Below are 22,540 nucleotides of genomic sequence, written 5' to 3'. Positions count from 1 at the left end.
TGAACGTTAAAACAATAATGAGGGAATTATGCTTTAAATATCAAAATTCCTTCTCTTGTGTTGCTGTTAAATGATTAAAGTTTGGTTATTGATATCTCAACCTTAAATGTACCGCAAACTATAATTACAAGTACAAAATTCCTTCTCTTTTGTTACTGTAAAAAGATTATTGTTAGGTTATTGATATTGAAACTTTAAATGTACCGCAAACAATACTAAAAAGTGGTAAATTTTAACCCACATTAAACTTTACTGACAGCACTCTGTGATGCAAATCATTAACTAAAATGCTTTAAATGCAGTTTTTAATACACACTGGCTAACTCGGTTGCTAGAGCGCTGAACCACATATACCATGGTCGGTGGGCTCGATTCTTGGCCCGGAAACATTACTTATTTAGGGATTGGTCATTACATTATTTATTTGGCCATTCTCCCTATGCAAACTTAAATATGCCTGGTATAACCAGTATCCCTTGTGGCGGAGATTCCCTTTGCCACACATGAAAGTATTATAATATGAAACACCAACAAACTGTTCACCTTTTATTTAACATTTTGTAATCCCATGATTCCAATCTAATACAAGCGTAATCAATGAAGTACAAAACGCAGTATATACCGTTATACGAAACAATGCAGTCATTAGATGCACGCGACTTATATAAATCTCGTGCATCACATGAATGCATGTCATACTATCAAACTATAGCTTTGCACCTCATATAGGATCCCAAATTATTCATTACAATGATAGATTTGACCAAGATCCACCACACTATTCAACACAATTAATCGCTATTACGTAAAATTCACGACATCCCTGTTGCCAAAACAAATTTAATATATTGAGTATTTTGTGAATTGTATACCTTGTATGTAAAATGCCCATTAACACTTTGTAATTTACTTGATTGTCTTATGTCACCTAAACACAATATATGCTTACTGAAAGCTTTAGTCCGACCACATTCATTGTCAAATATTCATGAAACTTGGTCAGAACATCGTTCCCAGTACAATCTCGGCCTTATTCGAACCGGAATCACCCTCGGTCAAAATTTTGTTCAACATAATATTAAGTGAAAAAACTTTTAACACTCTAGAATTCACATATTCGTCCAATCTTCATCGAATTTGGCCAGAGTATATTTCTTATTGTATATAGGCTAAGTTCGCAAATGGTTCCAGTCCGTTAAAAATCATGACCGCCAGTTGTGGGGCAGTTTTCTTTATATAGATATTGTAAACCATTTTAACACTTTAACACAAGCTACATGTGTGGTCCAATCATAATAAACATTCCTCAAAACATGTGTTCTAATGATATTTCGCATGTGTTCCAAAATGATTTTCGTTCGTTGAAACAAATTTTCACCATGTAGTTTGGCAGCTGTATTACAAGTTTTCACTTAAACCATGTCAGTACATTAAAATTGCTACATGTATACGGAACATAATCAGATTATTTACTGTATTCTTATGCCATTTCAGTCACGATTAAATTGAATCTGGGTATAAAATAAGCTGAGAAATCATATTTATCACACAAACACCACACAAGCTTCTCAAAACAGTTCAGTTCCTTTAAGTCTCAGGGGAGCGGCCATAGAAAATTGTCCCTCTTGCAAAAAGAAACCTTCAACACCGTTATCCGTTTATATCGAGCTGTATTATAATTATTATTATTTCAGATCTTCTCAGCCGATTAATCGACCATTACCGTGACAGTGTTATCTGCGTACCCCTGACCACATTGAACCCCAGTCTCGATATACGAGTACAAGAAATATATGCCGATCCAAAACTACACAAGATGAAAATTGAAAAAGATGGTAAACGCGTGAAACAAGAACAAATATACAAATATAGAGATTGCTTTTGCGGAGAGTTTAAACGTATATATTTACAAGGTGAGCCTGGCAGCGGAAAATCGTTTTTTGCTGCCAAATTAGTTCACGATTGGTGTAATGTCTATGCGCCGATTGTGCAATCTACAAAAAAACAAATCATGTTTGGTGACGTCGATACCCTTCAGAAATTCAGGTTTCTGTTTTTCATCTCGTTGCGCGATTCGAGAGAACAGACACATGTAACGCAGATGATAAAAACCCAGCTCATCTACAAAATCTATGCAGAAGACGCATGGGAAAGTGCGTACAAACTGGTCTTAAAAATCATGAAAAATATCAGGTTTCTCGTCATTCAAGACGGTTTGGATGAGTGGCCATGCAAAGAAGCTCTGCCTTCCATGGATGGAATACCTAGGGACCAGTGCATTGTACTCACAACTTCTCGACCATGGAAACTCGCTGATGAACGTATCAGAAATTCACAAATTGACATTCTGTTTGACCTACAGGGTATAAGCGATCCTGAAGAATTCAATGAAAAGATACTACGATGCCTCCTAGACGAATCAACTGATATAAAAACAAGCGTGGAGCTGTTTGAAGAATTCCTCAGTGATCTTAACCTTGAGTCAATATCATCTTCGCCGATGCTGAACACTCTCGTCCTCTGTACCTGGGTAGATGATAGAGCTGAGCGTCTCACCGGATCGTCACTGTGTGAACTGTACACTACCCTGCTTGAAAATCTGTGTAAAAAAGCTAACTCACAAATTAGTTATTTCAATCCAAATCACACATCACCAGTTAACTCCTTTTCTCGCACGATGTATGTTAAACCAAACATGGAACATATAGATGCCATAGCCAAAGCTGCGTTCTCATTTTTGTTTTCAAATGAAAAAGAATCATCACTAGTGTTCAGCGACGTGCACTTAATGGCTCATTTGTCTCCAACTGCAAAACAGTTCGCACTCGATTCAGGATTATTATCTCAAAAAAAAGGTAAAAAATGTACTGATCAGACATTGTCGTTTGTCCATAAAACCATCCAGGAATTCCTAGCTGCTTTTTATATCCATAGGAACGCAGACGTAATTGACGACGTCATTTCCGGATATCTCCTACGCAATGACACATCATATCGTGATATATCTCAAATTTTTATATTCCTGTGTGGCTTCAACATCTCGGCAGCAAATAAACTATCTGCAATGATGAATGAGCTTAACGTGTATATCAATTATCACGATTATTTCCAAAACTGCATCCTCTCTGGTTATAGGGAGGCTGAAGCCAACAAGAACACTCAAATACACCTACACCTGAGTTACTTTTCATTCAATAGGGATAATGTGGAAGATTTGATCCAGATCTGGAAACTGAACACTTCACGTGCTCGATCTTTAAGGCTTGGATTTGGATATATTCGGCCCAAATATACGTATCTAATAATATGTTCACAAGACGCGTCGTCTGCAGATTGTCATGAACCTGGACAGGTTGCCTTACCTGCACGTGAGGATCATGGGCCATCTACACTAAACGATGAGTACGGAGTGAGATCGTCTACATCTTGTATCGACTTGTCATTGTGTCACAACCTCGAACGGCTGGAGCTCTATGATAGCAATGCAGATATAACCGTGCAACCAAATGCGCTTGTGAGTCTGAAAAAGTTGAAAGATCTAACACTTAGATATACTTATAAATGTGAAGCGCTTGACTTGTCATTGTGTCACAACCTCGAACGGCTGGAGCTCGATAGTACAACCGTGCAACCACATTCGCTTGTGAGTCTGAAAAAGTTGAAATATCTAAAGTTTGGTTATTATTGTAAATGTGAAGCGCTTGACTTGTCACATTTTGAGCACATACAGTCAATTTATCTGGACAAAGGAGTAACTTTGTTACCAATCTCTCTTAATAACTATAAGACTCTTCAAGATGTCAGACTATGTACAACATATGACGGACTTGATTTGTCACTGTTTGAAAATTTAAAGTCGATAGAAATTAGCAATAATGTGAAAGCGTTACCGAAACCACTTCTCATTCATAACAAAATTACTCATATTATGTTGGAAGGTTTTGATTTCATCAGTTTAAACAATGAAGCCATTTATACATGGTGTCTACTTAACGGTGCTGATCCAGTCCAATATGCAGACTATACTCCAGTACTACCCTCCTTAAAACACATTAAATTATCGGATGTCACATGTTCCTCCACCTGGTTACGCAGTCTGTTAAGCACGATGTTGACTCTCGATCATAGGATGACGTGCAGACTGCAGACCCGTAACATAACCTCATTCGATCCAGAGGTGAAGACCAGTCTGCGGGGCAGTGACATGCCAGCGTGTATGGAGGATGCAGACAGGCTGACAAAAACACGTGCATATATAATAACGGATTCAAACAATACATGTACATTCGAGGTTGAAGGAGGTTGTCCTGGCATATGGGAGACCCTGCACAGTCTGAATGTAAAACATCTGAGACTGGAGGGTCCCAATTCCAGTCATTTGATCGTGAAGGTTGATCTTGTACAGTCACTGTCACGGTCACTAGCATCCCTCTCACAGCTGAAAACGCTTACCATGAATTTATTTTTTTATATCGACCTACAGCTACATCCATCTCTGAAACATTTGAATGTCTGTTATAATAGATTGTCTCCACCAGAACTGCGCCATCTGGTGAACAAACTGTGTGCATTGACTCAATCGGTTGAGTGTAAATTGGAAATCTGTTGTGGTAATAAAATGACAAAAAGCACGGCAAATAACATTCAACCAGAGGAATACATTCCCATCCAGCAGGAACTCGAAGCTCTGGAGCATGTTGAAGTGAAACGATTTCGAATATATGACCGGAAACCTAACACCTATAGAGGGTCTGTTGATGCATGGTCTGTACGTGGTAGTGTTGTTGATGATGGTGATAACAGTGATTATATCGATGAAGTTAAGCATTTTACATATTATATAGATGATATCGATGATCACGTCTTTAATCGCATATCAATGCGACTTCAGATTAACTGTTATAAAGAACAAACCTAGATAAAGTGAAGTAATATATGAGGCATACAATTGATATTTACATGATCATCATACATTTCCTGAATAGTTTGAAATATTGTGCAAATAATTATATACATATAATTAAACGAACATTGGTTTGTGCAGTATGTTGGCTCGGATACCAATGCCACTTCCGGTTAACTGTGTTCAAGATATCCATATCCATAAAGAAATTAAGTAATACATTCGACTAAATGACAGCAATTTTATGCTAAAATTTATGGCGTGCATACTTGACTGATTACGAGTATGGAATGTTTATTCAAATTTGTAGAAGAGGTAAATAGTGTGCAGTTGTAAATGATTCCCGTATGAATACGATGACTTAATGCCATTTCTTATTGTTAATGTAGTTCTAATGATTATGATAATCTGATGCATAAGTAAGTTCAGCTGAGTTGTTTAACATGTTATTGATGATGATAATGCTGTTGAATATGATGATAATATGAAGAGCTAAAGGACAATGATGATATATGATGACGTGTGTGCAATTGATTTGACAAGAATACCGTTAAAAACGACAACGACGGTGCTGTTGTTGTTGAAGCTACCGTTGATGATAGTGATGATGATGATGATGATTATGATGATGATGATGATGATGATGATGATGATGGTGCTGGTGCTGATGCTTATTCTATGATGATAGTGGCTATGATGGTGGTGATGCTGCTGCTGCTGATATTGATGATGCTGCTGCTGTTGCTGCTGCTGCTGATGATGATGATGATGCTGGTGCTGATGCTGATGCTATGATGATGGTGGTGATGATGACGATAATGATCATGATCCTTAGTATACTTATAGTGGCAATTAGTGCTGCTGATATTGATGTTGCTGCTGCTGTTGCTGATGATGCTGACGATAATGATGATTTGACTTGCATTAATGCGATTCCATTTGGTTTAAAAAATACTCAACCTATCATAACTAATGGATATCTCTTTCACAATTAGAATGTTTAATTTCCTGTGTTTCATGTCAAAGAAAGTAATAAACTTCACAATTTTATTAACATATAGTGCTTGTAATAATTTTTTCTAAAGCTAACAGTAAAAAGGATAGTTTAACGTGTAGTTGTTTGGTTGAAGAAAGGAGTCAACCGATTCCATAAAAGTTGTATGTGTTTACATTCAAAAAATAGATGTTCTATTGTCTCAATATTTTTACCACATGTGTCATAAATTGGACTTGAACAGCTTTTTATTAAAAAAATATTTGCTAGGTTGCGATACTTCAGGTATGTATTTGTGTTGGAAATACCATTTGGTTTTTTTTTTTGTAACACATAATAATAATATATCTTCCAAGTTTCTTGGGATATACATTTTATTTGGAATTCGGATCGTTCAATCTGTTTGCGCTAATTTGCGTCACTGTTGTGTTTACGTCATGACGTCATTTAATTTGCTACAAATAGCTTTTTAAAAGCCTATTAAGGCGAAACATTTCAGGAAAGATTTTAAAAAAATGTGTTAGTGAAATGTTGTTATTGTTTATTTGTTTCCAACATCATGTATTTATTGGTATTATATTGTTATAATGTTTTACGCATCTAAACTTCCGGCCGTGTGTTATTCGACAACAAACTATAACGTACACGAATTATTTTTTAAGTATAGTTTTTATAATGTGTAATATATTTGAATGTTTCTTAGAGGTATTTCACTAAGTAAAGTTTATTATCAAATTGATGATGAATGATGAAATTGCCAGTTGAAATTTGTCCTAATTAATCTTTTGTGGAACTAACGTTTGTCATTGAAGATATTAAGTACTTACAATTGATGAATGGTATCATTCCTACAACGAACGTTAATCCAGCTCATTTTCAAATTTATAAACCATTATTTAATTTATTTTTGACTTCCAGCATATCATGCTGGCGCTTGAGATTTTGTATCTAACCGCCATTTGCATTTCACAAATTTTGTTTATTGATATATTTTATAGGCGATTGGTAATTCAAAATACTTGTAGTCGGTGCTGCAATGTTGATATTTTTAGCTGCTCTAATGTAGAGCATGAATTTTAAAGCTTAGCAGTTAACCGAATCCATTCAATATTCAATTGTTCAGTGGAGTAATGATTTAGAAATTTCTGACACCTTAATTATTAAAGGTATAATTAAATGTTGTTGAACAATTAGTAAGGTCTTATCATAATATATAAATGACTTTGATTATTAAAGCTTCCTTAATATAATTGTATTATTTATTATTAGTATTATTAGCACCTTCCAAGCTTGTTGCTTAATCAAAGTACAGCTCGGTAACTTGCAGCATTTTCTTTTGTATATTGTTATTAGATTGGTTGTCAATATATCCAGCATGCAAGTGAGACTTACTCACAACATACTGACCACAAATAATGTGTCAAAGAAATGAACAAAAAGTGACTCAGACAAATATGCTTCCTGTAAAACAGAAACAGAAATTCCTGTTTATTTATTTTGGAATTGCAATGTCATACACATGTTTTTACATAACATCACATCACATATGCTATTAAAACATTGATAACAGTTTCAGTTTTTATTTCAGTATTTATTATTTAAAATGGGATTAGTTGATAACCAATCTGGAAAGTATAACATTTTTGTCTCCACATAAAACGCTTTAGTTATTATTGTAGTCGTAGAATGGTAACCCCTACAATTCATGGTCTCCGAAGTAGCTGCAAAATAGCCTATGCAGTTATACAAAAAAGCATTTAACAAACGTAAATAAAAGTTCTTGGAAATTGTTGGAATTCATTGTGATACTTATTTACCTTCATAACCTTACTATTAGTACTTTTGTGTTATATTTGTATAGCCTTGACATGCATTATTGTAACATGACTGATTGTATCGTACTTTTATAGTATTCCAGCGATGTTTGTATGCGATTTACAATTCATATTGGCGAATAAAATGTATTTCAAAACAAAATATATTCCAGCATCCAGTTCCAGCATCCTTATGCCTATATAAGGCGCACGAATCATACAATAGGAGCTAGTCAGTGACCTAAGTATGTAATCGCAAAACTTTAAGAGTGCATATTTTTCTCAATATGATCCGCCAATCCAGGATAGTTAATGGTTAAAAATTTAATTACTGTTTATGTGCACATTTTCGTGCATATCTATTTGGAATTATTAAACAAATGCAACTAGACCTTTTGAAGAGATTAGGCACATAGTATATAATTTGGATGATAATAATTGTTGTCAAACAATGTGAGTTTCGATGATGGAAAAACAATGAGAAAATAATAAAGTTGTTATTTAAACATTTTGTTAACGTCCTTTTATTCGATCGCCTTGGTACCACTCTTGAACAAAATAATATTGGCGCGTCCATTGATAAAGCGCTTAAAATGACCGTTCGCTTTAAACAAGTCAAACGCCTTTCCCAAGGCTATATAATGCCCATTGAGATTTCAACGTGTTACTTCCTGAAGACGTTTTTCGTATGAAACGGTTATAGGGTTTTAAAACAAGACTTGAAGAGGGTCATAACTGCTATTTATCGTTAACCTGCATTCACGGACAACATATACTGTAGACTTGACCTGATAAAAGACAGGAACTTAGAAAGAAGAAGGATATACCTACATGAACCAGACAGTTTGCCTAAACGAAGTCGACGCATTCGATACAGCCTTATTGCATTCGCGTTTTACAAGAAATGTAAGTTGTCAGTACACTGTATAATGAACACCCCTTTGTGTCAAAACCGGATTTAACTTGAGTGTGAATAGTCGACTGTTTCATGTTATTTGTATCAATACCATCTGTGTATCTGTATTATAAGTATAGCAGTCAACAAACAAGGTGCGCGCTTCCGCATATAGGTATTCGGACGTTCAAAAAATTGACCGACGGTTTAGCGTTCACGCCGTCGAACGCATTAAGCAATATAACTCGTTTTTCTTCGCTATTTCTTTACTTGCAAAAAATACTAGTGGCTTACAACTTACCTTGCAATCTTTTTTTCCCGCATTTTGCGAGTGTGCGAGTGTTAATTTCGAGCCCTGTGTATATGCGTGGATTACGCTGGATTTAAATGCCTCATGCCTACGGTAATTCAGTCTTATTTGTTTCAAATATGGGACATGATTGTTCGTTAGGATCTTGAATTCGTCCATCGGTCGCAGGACGAAAAAGGCGAAAATTAATGTCTGACGAATAATAATGGTTTCACAGTATATAATAGAATATAATATAATTCTAGTAGTATTAGTAGACGCTTTAGAAACATAAATAACAATTATAGCCATGATACATACATTAGGGCGACTAGAAATGCGGTGGTTCTTAAAATAGTCGTCAGGACGCCCTTGTTCTGAATCTGTTGAATGAAGATTATCAACACATAACAAGTTCATCTTACTATTAGTATTACCAGACAAATACAAGTAGCTTTATAACACAAGTGTAAGATTTCTGGATGGGTGGAGTAACGTACGTATCTTTTAATGGATAGATACCCAAATTAAATAAACTGTGCAAGTACTTCTTAGATAAATTTCGAGCATATATGTGAATCCGTTCAAAGCTTTATATCGCTGTTATACGTTTTTACAGACACACTACACGAGGAAAAAGTATTTTAATATACGTTTTTGTTAAATCAAATGTAAACAGCAAATTTAAATATACCCACTTACCGCCATTGTAACCAGGTTACTTCTAAAGATAAACTTTCAGCGTGAATATCCGAATAATATTCGTCTTTATACCAAATTTTGTTATTAAAAAAAAATATGTAGATACATCGCTTATTTGTAAACTGTGATTCCTGGTATAATTTAAGATTAAACATATAAAAACCTATTAATTTTAATAAGTGTTTGACACTTACTATACGTTGTCACTAAAATCAAATTCTTTCGATTTGCGCGTCACATTTTGCCATTCATTTTTTAGTTTTTGTCTGCATACGTAAGTGTGATTAAAAATGTTACGCTCCTTTGGTTGGCGATTCATTTTGTGACAAATGTAAGATTCGGCTAGTCCTCAAATCGGGTTGAACCCCTGAAGTTTTGCGATGGCTGTTCCAAGGCGGTGAATCAAGTTTTCATCATCGTTTGTTAATACTTGGTGTTCTGTTATTAAATAAAAGACGGTGATATGAACAATAATGACTCTCCAGATACAGAGATTCTGGTGTTTTATTGCTTGCTATATTTTAAGTGTGATGGCATCTGAACTGGAAATTTAGACTCCATAACATGTTCTATAGGATAGGTAACAATTCAACGCATGTTGACTATCTTTATCAAATTTGTATTGGAAAGGTCATGTTTAAAAAAGCGAAAATGTGATCTAAGTTTTGATTGACTGAAAAAATGAAACTGTATGGTTAACATTTACTTGATCTATTTCTACGATGAATAACGAAAATTTCCGATCTCCTTAAATTATTGGTACAAAATGAATGTTTGCACATGGTTGTTTTGCTCAGACTTTTCTATTTTATATAAGCAACTATTTAAATGATCAGGACCTGTTTTGATTATTTTTTTGGGTTATTTATTTCCACTTCCATCTTTTAGTTCTTTTTTTAAACAAATAATAGTTAACCTTTGAAATAGAACATGTTAAATAGTTATTTTGATATTAAAATTAAAATGTGTCTTCATGCAAGATTCTCGTTGCCTATGGTTGTGAGCTTAGACCAGCCTGAGCAGAATCCAAATTAATATTTTTTTGTAATATTGATATTCATATGACAAACCAAAAACTTTAGTTTGCTATGATTTAATAGAATAAAGTAGATTAAAATGGTGAACTCAGACATTTGTGTGAAAGCCTATAGACAGCTTGCTTTAAGTGACTAAAATCAACTCCGGCGGGAATGTACGGGAAATCTTTTAAAGCTACGCGAAACGTATTGAACTGAACGAGTTGTTCGCCATTGTGTGTCAAACATATAAAACAATTTTCGTATCAACAGATGTCATGTATTCCCTATAACCATTTATGGTTTTCGTTCGCTGGTGTAGACAATTTGTATGAAAGAACAAAAAGAAGCCGAGCGGAAATAAAACAATAACGTCAATAAACTACTCGTGTTAGCTTTATCATGAAAATTTGTATGTGGAAATTTCGCTCTAGTTTATCCTTAGATAAGTTAGCTAACTAAAACCAATGAAATATGAAATAAATAGATAAAAGTCAATAAATGATAAGTATAGTGGTACTCATGATATGGGTATGGTGTTGTTTATTTGTTGTTGTTGGTTTGATCTGTTTATTATTTCTTTTTCTAGTTTTGTTTTTGGAGGAGAGGACTAACGCATTTTGAGTTGATATACATTTAACTGACAATGTGAAATGCATAAACATAGATGAACATTCAAATAAGTAATACTTATATTTGATAATTATATAAATGTGTTTATAGATATTATGTATGTATGTTATGTTATGTATATTTCATATTATGCATGCATATAACATAAGAAACACCAATAAAGAAACGTAGATATCGTAAATGGTAACTTGATTTTGATATTTAAATAATACACAAATGACGTCAATAATCAAATGATCCAACATAATTGTAATTTATTTACAAGGTTAATAATAATAATGCAACAAATGCGCATCAAGCCTACAATTAAAATTGTATTATTATATAAATTCGTCACCTAAAATGTACAATGACAAACATTATAAGCATTATACTTCCAACTTAAAGAAATGTAAAGAGTTGACCATAACACTACAGTAACTGTGCAATAACAGTGTTAACGTCAAAGTCTACAAACATAAAATCAATATGCAAAAACCTTTAGAAAGGAAATTAAGTTGACAAAACCAAAAAATATCATACAAATCAGATTAACTATTAACATCGGTGATTATTTATCGTATTGTTTCCATGCACGCCATACATTCAGTCGCCTCCACTGAATCAAAGCTGTACACTGCGTTTGTTACTTACCGTACGGTAAATCACACGTTATGTTTAAACCAAGAGCTTAAAAACTTCAATTCTAATACACTCCTTACAAACGATTATTCAAAATAATGTATAGTTTATGTGCATGAAAAGAGTAATAATTGTTGGTATAAAGAGGGTCTTAAAGAGACGTCATGCAGATACTTCTTTCACCCGTTGTTTCGAGAAAAATGTAGCCTGCATACTCTTTAAATAATATATACAGCAAACTACAATACCGAATCTTGCAAAACGTACATTACATACTGTATAATATGTGCTAAATCAATGGCAAAAAAAATCATAATCAACATAAAGGATTAGAACGTTGATTCAATGAACACTCAGTTTTTTTAATCATTTAGCCAACTTTTCGCACAAAAGTAAATATCCGAACGGTGAATTCATATTCTCTTATAAGGAGATAAAGAGTGCATCAAATGAATAAAAACAATTGCAAACTTAGAAATCACATTTATGTTGATACACGTTAACAATGGACCGAGTATTATGTTTGTCCCACAGAGTGCATTTCAAATTTGTTATAAATCTTTTAAGTTTATTCTCTGAAAATTATGCAAAATTCTTCTAACAAATACACTTCGCATCATTAGAGCGAATCTGTAAAAATGCAGTACGCATCTTCCAGAAATGTTTAAACGTACACTACGCAGTTTGAGAGATGTTAGCAAAGCTGACGGCCAATGAATCATCTGCCTTTGCAACGCCAACAATCTTCCAGAACACGTCCGCTATGCTACGGCGCACTCCGGATATAAAAAGTCCGCACATTGGCACGAGGTAGAAAGACTGCGCGTGGAAAACATGAAGCAAAAACGCCACCTTATATTTATCCAGTGTGAGTAAGGTTGTGTCTTTCAGTAAGACAGCCAATGCGACGAAGCGTATTAGTAAAATGACGTTGAGGATCAGACAACATCTCATCCACTCTGAAACGTCGCCTGTACCTTCGAATCGTACATGGTGCAGTCCGTACGATTCAGTTCGCAGGTTTCGTCTAAACGTCTTAAAGCAACTGACAGCGATCATCAACGTGTTACACAGAGCGCATATGGCCATCGGCAAAACCTCTCGTAGTGCGATTTTCGTGTTCCACGCGGCTTCGAACGGTATGTGCAAGCAGAATGTCGTCTTAGTGTTGAACGTAAGAACAACATGGGACACTAGGAGACTGGCGCAGAGCCAAGATGTAAGATTGAAAATACAAAATCTCGAGAATTCTCTGGTCTGCCAACGAGAGAGTGGGATCGCTTTGGCGAAAAGAACCTCCACGTGAAATACCACCATCAGCAATGGCGACGCAAAACTCATGTATTCTGCCGAGTACAATACGAATTCGCACAGACTGTTGTCAAACAAAATCATTCCAAAATGTCCCAACGGGTGCAGAATGCTTCCCATCAGAACAGAAAGTAACATAATTTGAAACAGATGCCACATTTGAGGTATTTCGCGAAGCCTTTTGTCGGCGATGGTTAGAAATATCCCGATGCCAATGATAGAAAACCCAATGGCGCCCGTAGTATTCACGTCGTCAAAGACCTACAAGAAAGTAAGCCTTTTAGTAGCATACTATAAACCATATATTTAGAAAACACGTTCATTTCTTAACTAAGGAGACATTGATTAAATGCAAATGAAGCACCTTTTTGTGTATTGAATGTATATATCTGAAGTTTGTAACAATTAATTGCTTTGGCAAACACATATAAAAAATACATTCTGGAATCTCAATAATGTTATTGATTTTCACGATTACTATTCTCACTCCCTTATCATTACATTGGCCAAGCGAAAATTATATAAACTTATATGCTGCACGTTTGAATGCCTAAAATGATAGGCTATACCATTGTGTATTTATCTTGTAATAAAAAAAATCGATGCAACGTATAATGATAAGACATTGTATTTTAATCAATTAATTTGATTTTGTTACACGTCTGCGCATATCCAATATTGTACTGTTGTTTGTGTGAAAATAGCATTATTTTATTGTTCAATACAATACGAAAATCGGTAGTGTGGTCTTTATTTAGAAACACGATATTATAGTGATACCTTTGCCATCTCGTCCAGTTGTTTAAAATCGTGAATGACGCCGAAGTCGTAAGCGTCGTTACTGATGTCATCATAAGGACCAGAGATTGGCGTTTCGTTGTTTGCGTTGGTAACGGTGTACGTCATTGTCTTAAAGAAACAGTTGTGCAAGGATGGTTTGATATAAACTTTGCTGTGATAATGAGTTTCCCAAAACTGTTTTTTTATTATCATATATCACAAGGTTATAGGCAGCAGATTGCTTTGACGAATACTTATAGTTGCAGAGTTTTTCCTTAAAGAAAACATTGTTATTATGAACATAATCTACTATAACATAATATTCTATGATATAATATATTAAACCGTTTTATAGTATACATTTGAAATCGCCGTGGCGTAGTGGATATTCATACAGATCTCCAACATACTATATGTTCCTCTATTAGTATTACCAGACATACACACGTTGCTGTTGAAGTATAATACACGTAGTTCTTATTAAAGGACGGATGAAAACAAGCATAATCACAGGGTTAAACCATAAACTAAGCAATGAACATCTGAACACCACCTAGATAACTCTTTCTATTTTTTACAGGCAAACTAAACTGCGTTTATAAACGACATTCACTTACCGCCATTTTTATCAGGTTACTTTTTTTTTTAGAAAACGTTGAAAAAGATATTCGGTTGCATGGTGGATACATATTCCATTCGTTTTTGTCTTAAAACAAATGATCACAAAATAAATGTTACGAGCGCTTGCCCTCTAACTCCATCACACAATGGTTTAACATTTTCAATGAACGACTATCTCTTTTGCAAGCTGACTCTTGGTTGATATTATTATGGTTCGGTGAGAAAACATGTTAACTTGTGTATGTAATGCATACGTGTTTCGATAGTTTTGCGCTTAGTCTTTGATGTCTTTATCGGATGTACCTTTGAACGTTAGTTACCGAGCAATTAAGAATCGTTAGTCAATTAAACCAATTTCAGATAAGCTTTCTGGGTGTCCGACATGCCCGGGTCAGAACATGTACTTGTACGCATCGTAAGGTTTTAAAGCCAATAAACACTTAAAAACAACGAATATTTCGTACAGTATTTCGAAAAAAATTAACATATAACAAATCAATGTTTCTTATAGCAATAACCACAATTTCAACGCTAGATATTTTCTCATGAATACGTCGTTCTTCCGACGCTGCCCGAAGCCAGTCTCGGGTTGCTTGTAAATGTTCGGATATCGTGGCGGAAAAGTACATTGAATATGATGTCGCACAAAAAACGAGCGTTTTGTATCTCCTTAAATCTATGTTACCATAACACAATTAGCGTTGACATTTTGGCTATTGCGAAAAGGAACACTGGTTTGTTATGGTTTAACTTTATTTTACGAAATATTTTGCGAAATATTCGTTGATTTTGAGTATTTCTGATACTTTAACGTCGTTGTATCGTTAAGGTCCAGTGTTTTGCCTGTTGGAATAACGTTTTTTATGTTCAACTTCACATACCCAAACATGTGATCGAGCGATGCCAATGAGCTAACTGTGTATGCACACTTTAAGATTACACAATGAAAAAAACTAATTGAAGAAAAATAGCACGCACATTTCGTCAATTATCCGGAAAACCATCTGCCAATCTCATCCCTGCTGATTATGAATAACAATGCAGTGCTTGTGGAATATAAGAAATGTAATAATAATTTAATAGCATCCATCAGTTTTAAAGGCGGTAATAATTGGTTGATTAATAAAAGTCCGAGAAGTTTGTTACAATCATTAAATTTACAAACATCCGTAAATCTCCAATGTAATGACACGTGATTCTGTAGATGGAAGCTATCTGGTCAAAACAAACATCCTCTTGGGGTCACGTGCATTTAATAATTTAAACGGGCTCTTTATAAGCAAGTACGCTGTACATTGTGGTAGTTATTGTTAAGATTGTCTGATTAAGTATTTGTCGACCGAGGTTCCGCTGCTCTTTGAAATATTATGTCATCTGAGCTGTAAATTCGGACCATTTGGTAAACTTGTCGTTGATACATAAGCAAATGTTCGTTGATAAGATGGTTAATTATTCTTAATGAGGTTTCGGCGGTCTCTTCGAGAGGTCACAATTCAACGTATGTTGACTATCTTGACAGAAGTTGGAATGGAACGTTATTTTTATATCATATTTCAGTGGTATAAATCAGATTTCTGTCGCTATATAAGCATTGAGTAGGTATTGTTTGCAAAATATTACTATAACTTTTATGAGCAAATGCGGTTAAATTGTTCGCTCATAATCACGATTGGGTTCAGTGTCTGTTACCTTGGCGCTTCATTTAATATAAGCGGTGTGCGTGTTTACTATTAAAGTATTATACAAAGTATAGTGGGTGTCATCATTTACTTTCTTGAAAGCCCCGACTTGCTTAAATCAACCCCATGTCAAATTTTAGTTTAATTAAAAATAAAAACAAATGCTGTCTCACAATTGAGATATATTCAACAGCTTGGGTATTGGCATAATACTAAATATGCATAACACTATCAGCCAACTGTAAACGTTCACATTACTCAATTGTCTATACAAATGTGAAAAGTGTTGTACATGACTTTTAAATATCACCGTATTCAAATATCAAAGTTAAAATGCTGCACTACATATTCATGAGCAAAAAGCAACACTGTAATCGTAGGGTCGAAATCATACACACAAGTCTCCATGGTGATATTTGCTATATACGCAAGACACGTACATTATATACCGCAAATGCCGACCAAATTAACTATGGCTTGTGGATATACGACATTAGTAAATAGTGAAATTGAAGATTTTAAACCCGTATTTGCTGAATATGATGTTCGTACTTTTGACAGTTTATATAATTGATAAAATACCCAATATCGACGATTAATGGCAGCTTAGAAAGTACCCTACCTAAAACAATACGCATAAAATTAGCCGCGATCTGTGAACACTTGGCTTAATACATGTGCGTTAAGTGTCATGCAAGTTTAGCCTGTTTATTCCGCACAGTCTAATCAGCTATGACACTTTCCGTATAAATGGAAATTTTCTTTCAAAGAGGGTCTCTTCAAAACGAAAATCCAGTAAAGGCGGTACGTATTGTCCCTGATTAGTATGTGCAGACGACACAGGCTCCTCTGATATGACGATCGCGCGTGCTTTCAGCCCTGTTTCCAAAGAACGCGGCTGAAATTAACTATAATAAAGTGTACAACTACTCAGATCTGAAGTGATGCGTCCATCCTGATCGCCGATCGTTGTAGCATATGCAATGTTTCTGAGATTGCAACAACAAATACAGTGAATACTAAGTACACGCCCGATAAATACTTTACGGGTTCACATGTATGACCAAATTCTTCACCATCCGAATAAGTGACATCTAATTTCATGTATTTTGTTTGTACGGAAAGTAGACTCTACCCATGCGTTCAATGAACAGGGCGTGTATCACGACCATACTTCAATTTAAAGTCTGACTTACATGTGCATTTTTCTCTCATTTTGTTTTTGTGAATTTTTTTTAAGAGTTTAGCGCTCAATTTTGTGCTCACAATAGTTGTTGATAGTTTTGAGTCCAACTCAACCCTGAGTTTAATTGCTGAGATTTGAGATTGACTGACATGTTCATATTCAGCAGAGTGGTTATTCAAATCCCATCGTCTGAGTTGAGCTCGAAAAGTGAGAACGGTAATGATACTAAACCCTGGACCCATATTCATAACGTTCCTTACGGAAAATCTAAGAAGATTCCTCAAATCTGCAAAATTACTTTGGCTATTTCTTATTTATGTTTTGTCATATATTAAAAACAAGTGAATAAAACTAGTCAGTTTTATATTTTATCATTCACTTCTCGAGCAGAAAAATGTGAATTTCACATAGAAAATTTTATCTTAAATTTGCTCTGAAAAGAAAGACTAGAGTTAAGTTTCCCCTCAGGAGCATTATGAATACTCACTCTAAATCGTTTGGGCGGACTTATATCATATAACAGACAGCATGTTTGTTAAGTGTCGTAAAAGCAATGTAAAGTGGGCGACCCGTGAAGCATGAGCATTTCAGGAAAATAAATAGAGGTAACGGTGTTTGGTAAGATTTAATGCATCACAACTTTCAATTCACAAAAAGTTGCTCAAATAAGTTGTTATCCGTTGCTGCCGTAGTCAACCAAATAACAAAAGCAACACATGGGTAGCATTTCGAACCAAATTAATGGAAGCCTGCATTGTTCATTTCGTTTACATGTCATGAAAACAACTTAAGTAAGAATTGTTTCTGTTAATATAAATGTTATCATAAATAAATGTCGCATGCCACTTCAACCAAATAACTGAAGTGCACATGTTTCATTTAGGAAGAACTCCAACCAAATAACTGAAGTGCGCATGTTTCATTTAGGAAGAACTCCAACCAAATAACTGAAGTGCGCATGCTTCATTTAGGAAAAATGTAAACCCATTAACTGAAAAGCGCATGTTTTATTTAGGAAAAATATAAACCCAATAAATGAAGTGCGCATGTTTCATTTAGGAAGAATGTAAACCAGATAACTGAAGTGCATATGTTTCATTAAAAAGAACTTCAACCAAATAACTGAAGTGTTTATGTTTCATTTAGGAAGAATGTCAACCAAATAATTGAAGTGTGCATGTTTCATTTAGAAAGAATGTCAACCCAATAACTGAAGTGCGCATATTTCATTTAGGAAGAATGTAAACACAATATCAACAGTGCATATGTTTCATTTAGGAAGGACTTCAACACAATAACTGAAGTGCGCATTCTTCCATTAGGAAGAATGTCAAGCAAATACCTCAATGACATTCCGGTTTGTTCTGCATCACGTCAATCAAATTGACAATAGAAGTCAGTTCAGTACCCTGACTGTCGACCAAACAATTTAAGCCCACAGTGTGCTTTGCAGAAGCACGCCAACCTAATGCCAAAATCCTTACTTTAGGTTTGACTCAAGTTAACAAAATACTGAGATAGCAGTTTGCAAGTTAACAAACCACTAAACCATGTTACTAAAGTCCGCTTTCAGTTGATTATCACGTCAACCGAATAACTGATATACACGGTGTTAAGTTCAGCCACAAGTCTACAAGATTACTAAACCTGCTTTCAGTTCCGTAAAACGTCAACCAACTAAAGGACACAGTTTCACGGTAAGTAACGTGTCGACCAAGTTTTAAAAATTAAATATATTTGTATCCGATTTTAAAACGAATCCACTGTTTTCAGCAGATTTTTGTATCCGATATCGAAACGAATCAACTGTTTTCAGCAGATTTCAATAACCGAAGTCAAAGCTAATCAACTGTTGTCAGCAGATTTAAATATATTTTCAGCCGTTATCAAAACGAATACATTTTTGTCAGAAGATCCAATAGCCGAAGTCAACATAAATCAACTTTTGTCAGCAGATTTCAAAACCAATCATCTATTGTCAGCAGATTTAAAAAACAATTAACTGTTGTCAGAGGATTTCAGCAGCTGCTGCACGACAATTTTCGTCTTTCGAACGCGGTCGGAGTCAGGAAGGTGCTCCACCATGGAGTGCTTTACGTGCTGGTGATCCTTGACGATGTACTCGGTGTCAGCTCACCCGGCCTCCTGGCTTCAGGGCGTCCTGGGACTGCGAGAGAAGTAACGTTGAAAAATGCATAAATGAGCCGCATTCCGGTAAAACTGAGATAAATGCATGTGCGTAATGTGACGGCCCAATGTGACGGCCCGGGTCAGCCTGTGTTGTCCGCACAAGCTAATCTGGGACGCCACTTTACGCTCACGCATTAAGCCCAGTTTCCCTAGAACGAGGCTAAAATAATTAAATAAATGAACTAAAACATATCATAACAATCATGCAAATAAAATGATACTATTTAATATAAAACAAATACACACAATATAGCATGCAGTCACGCGCGAATTCGTACACGAGATGTACGTTCATACGTACACTCGGACGTACACTCATCCACAATTGTCGCTTGCATAATAACTGTATAATCTGTTATAAAATGAGAACGATGAATATATACCGATCTCTCATAAAAGCTTTTCTTGATCAAACCCGGCAATGAATATGTCATGTTGAGAAATGTGGTCTGCTAAGTAATGATATTATTATCGTATAAATAATCTTATAAAGATTTACAAATATTGAAAGAGTTAAAGTGCAAGAAAAGATTATTAAGATGTTTGATTAATGGTGCGGAAAAACAAGTGTCCCTTGTCGCTTACCTATTGTTGTATTTAATGTTTGTAATGCATAGTGTATGTTTGTCATTGATGTATACGACCGTACACTAGTTAATGCATTAAACGAGTGCGCATAACATTCTTTTTTGCGGACGGTGGTAAAATATAAAAGGCGGACTGACTACTTAATAACGGCTTGTCAAATACTTATGCCGTCAAAGTTCGAACGGTTGCAGCACAGTTTATATATGACAGACGGGCATATCAAACCAGTAAATGAGAAGATGAGTTTTAGTGTTCAATGACAAGAAAGAAAACATTATGGCAGGCCTGCTAATAAATAACTTCATTTATATATTTCCACGAAAAAAGGGTGAAGTTTGGTAAGATAGTACATGTATATACCGATATGTGGTACCGGTCTTACCAATAACTGATTGTAACACGTTTTGTGGTCACAATTTATTTTACAGTGTTAAGATAAAATAAATGGATAAACGGCAGACGGACCACATCAAAAAACGCGTGAAACACAGATTGAAGGGTGGAACAATAATATATTTCTTGTCGGACAATCAAGACACATACGGGCAGCGAACGTTGTTTTCGGAGAGGAATAAATCAAAACATGCTTTTCGCTAAAAAGACACTTCCATTTAACAAAAAATACAAAAAAAGCGGAAAGGTTCGTCCCTGATTACCCGGTGCTGACTGCACATACTAATCTGAGGCGACTCTTGGCGAAAATACATTACTAGTAAGTGCCATTTTTCCAGAGCTACACTTAATTATTGTACGAAATCTTACGTCGAGCTTGTATCGTTTCAGGGGCTGTAGGTTTTTCGTTTTATGTCCCATTCCGTACTTGATGTGGAACGCTTGTATCCGGTTCTCGAGCAGTTTCAAGGACGGTTCACTTGTCAAGAAATCCTTGTATGGCGTTTCTTCCTCCAATAATGCCTGTAAACACCGAAATTATAGATTAAATGATATGAACATATTTTTTGTATGTTATTGTACGCCTTTTAATTTAATATTTATGTTTACGATAATACTTATGTTAAACATGTTAATTATGTTAATTACTGGTGTTGAACCCAAACGTCAGTATGTTTTTGTCCAATCATATTGCGTAATAAAATCACGTGAGCTCTTTTGCCATTGGCAATCAAAATCGATCTTGGTCATTATGGCTCGAATGGTTGCATAAGGCACGGAAATCATAACCTTATAAATATGATATAATATATACATTAGTCATACATGTTTACGGTAAATGGCTCCCGTTATGTTGCGTCTTTGTAAAAACAATACTCAGTACACGTGAAAGACGTGATGTATTATTGGTAAATAAATCAAAGAAATTGAAATAATAGCATTTTAGTCACATTTAGTCCAGCCTTAACTATAATTATACTATAAAACGCGAATTTATACGTAAGTGTTTATGCCAGAACATGTGTCGACGTATAATGAAATACTTCATGACAAGTAACTTGTTTATAAAAACGCATCTGCGCAGAAACAGGATGTTATAGGATGCTATCTTTAATAACTTGTGCTAAATGTACATCATACATATATCAAGCACAATCTTTGACAAACAAAGTCGAAAAAACTTATATGATCTAAATGCTTTTTTATTTTAACCTCATGGAAATTCATAAAAATATAAAAAAAAGCTTATTTATTCAAGATTTAAACTTATGTAAAGATGAAAGTAGTTAAAATAAAATAAACTACATTATTAGTATATGTAATTTTATGAAAAAGAAAACATGTAATCCATATGTTTACAATTATTGGTATTAATTTGTTTACAATCTTAATACACGCCATTTAAACCATAAAACAACTAATTCATCGGAATATTAATTAACTTAATTTTCGTTCATGAGATAATTGTATAGAAATACAGTGACGTCACTTTATTACTGTCACCGGTACACAAGCCGCATAACGCATCAGAAATATTTGCGTTTTATTTATGCCTATAAATAATCACTGCATACATGTATATAAAAGTGCTGGTGATTTATTTTCGGCCAGTATGGGATTAAAACCCCCGACACTGGGCACTAGTCCGTCATCAACTGACATTTGTGAATTAGTCCAAAAAATAGCGGTGTGTATCTCTTTCATGATGTCATGCTCGACAAGATTTTGGCATGTTTTGAAGTTTGTCATTAAATGCTTTATATTGATACATGTGAACATTGGATCTAAAAAGCTCCATTAAAACAAGAAAAAAAGTTAAAATAAGAAAAAATAACCCGCAACGGGACTCAAACCACTGACCCCTGGAGTAAAATTCTAACACTTAGAACACTCGGCCATCCGTGGTCATAAGAGGAGTGATGTAT

The 22,540-nt window shown here is 34.9% G+C and overlaps 2 protein-coding genes across 8 annotated transcripts in view; both read left to right on the top strand.

Moving 5' to 3' along the window:
- LOC127856540 (uncharacterized protein CXorf38-like) overlaps nucleotides 1-22,540 on the top strand; it is a 298,342-nt gene that overhangs the window by 111,499 nt on the left and 164,303 nt on the right. The window contains exon 3 of one of the 7 annotated variants that reach the window (XM_052392806.1): nucleotides 1,892-1,913. The exons of 4 other annotated variants lie outside the window; for them this stretch is intronic. The gene's annotated coding sequence lies outside the window, so the exon portion shown is untranslated. Of the gene's footprint in view, nucleotides 1-1,891; nucleotides 3,100-5,218; nucleotides 5,439-22,540 lie in introns of those variants that run through there. 2 more of the 7 variants (XM_052392802.1, XM_052392805.1) reach the window with 2 other exon arrangements.
- Nucleotides 1-22,540, top strand: part of LOC127854575 (uncharacterized) — a 320,519-nt gene that overhangs the window by 141,290 nt on the left and 156,689 nt on the right. The window lies entirely within an intron of this gene.

The sequence above is a fragment of the Dreissena polymorpha genome, chromosome 13 (assembly GCF_020536995.1).
Source record: "Dreissena polymorpha isolate Duluth1 chromosome 13, UMN_Dpol_1.0, whole genome shotgun sequence".
NCBI classification, from domain to species: domain Eukaryota; kingdom Metazoa; phylum Mollusca; class Bivalvia; order Myida; family Dreissenidae; genus Dreissena; species Dreissena polymorpha.
Note: the sequence above shows the minus strand (reverse complement) of the source record. Positions and strands in the feature narration are given on the sequence as shown.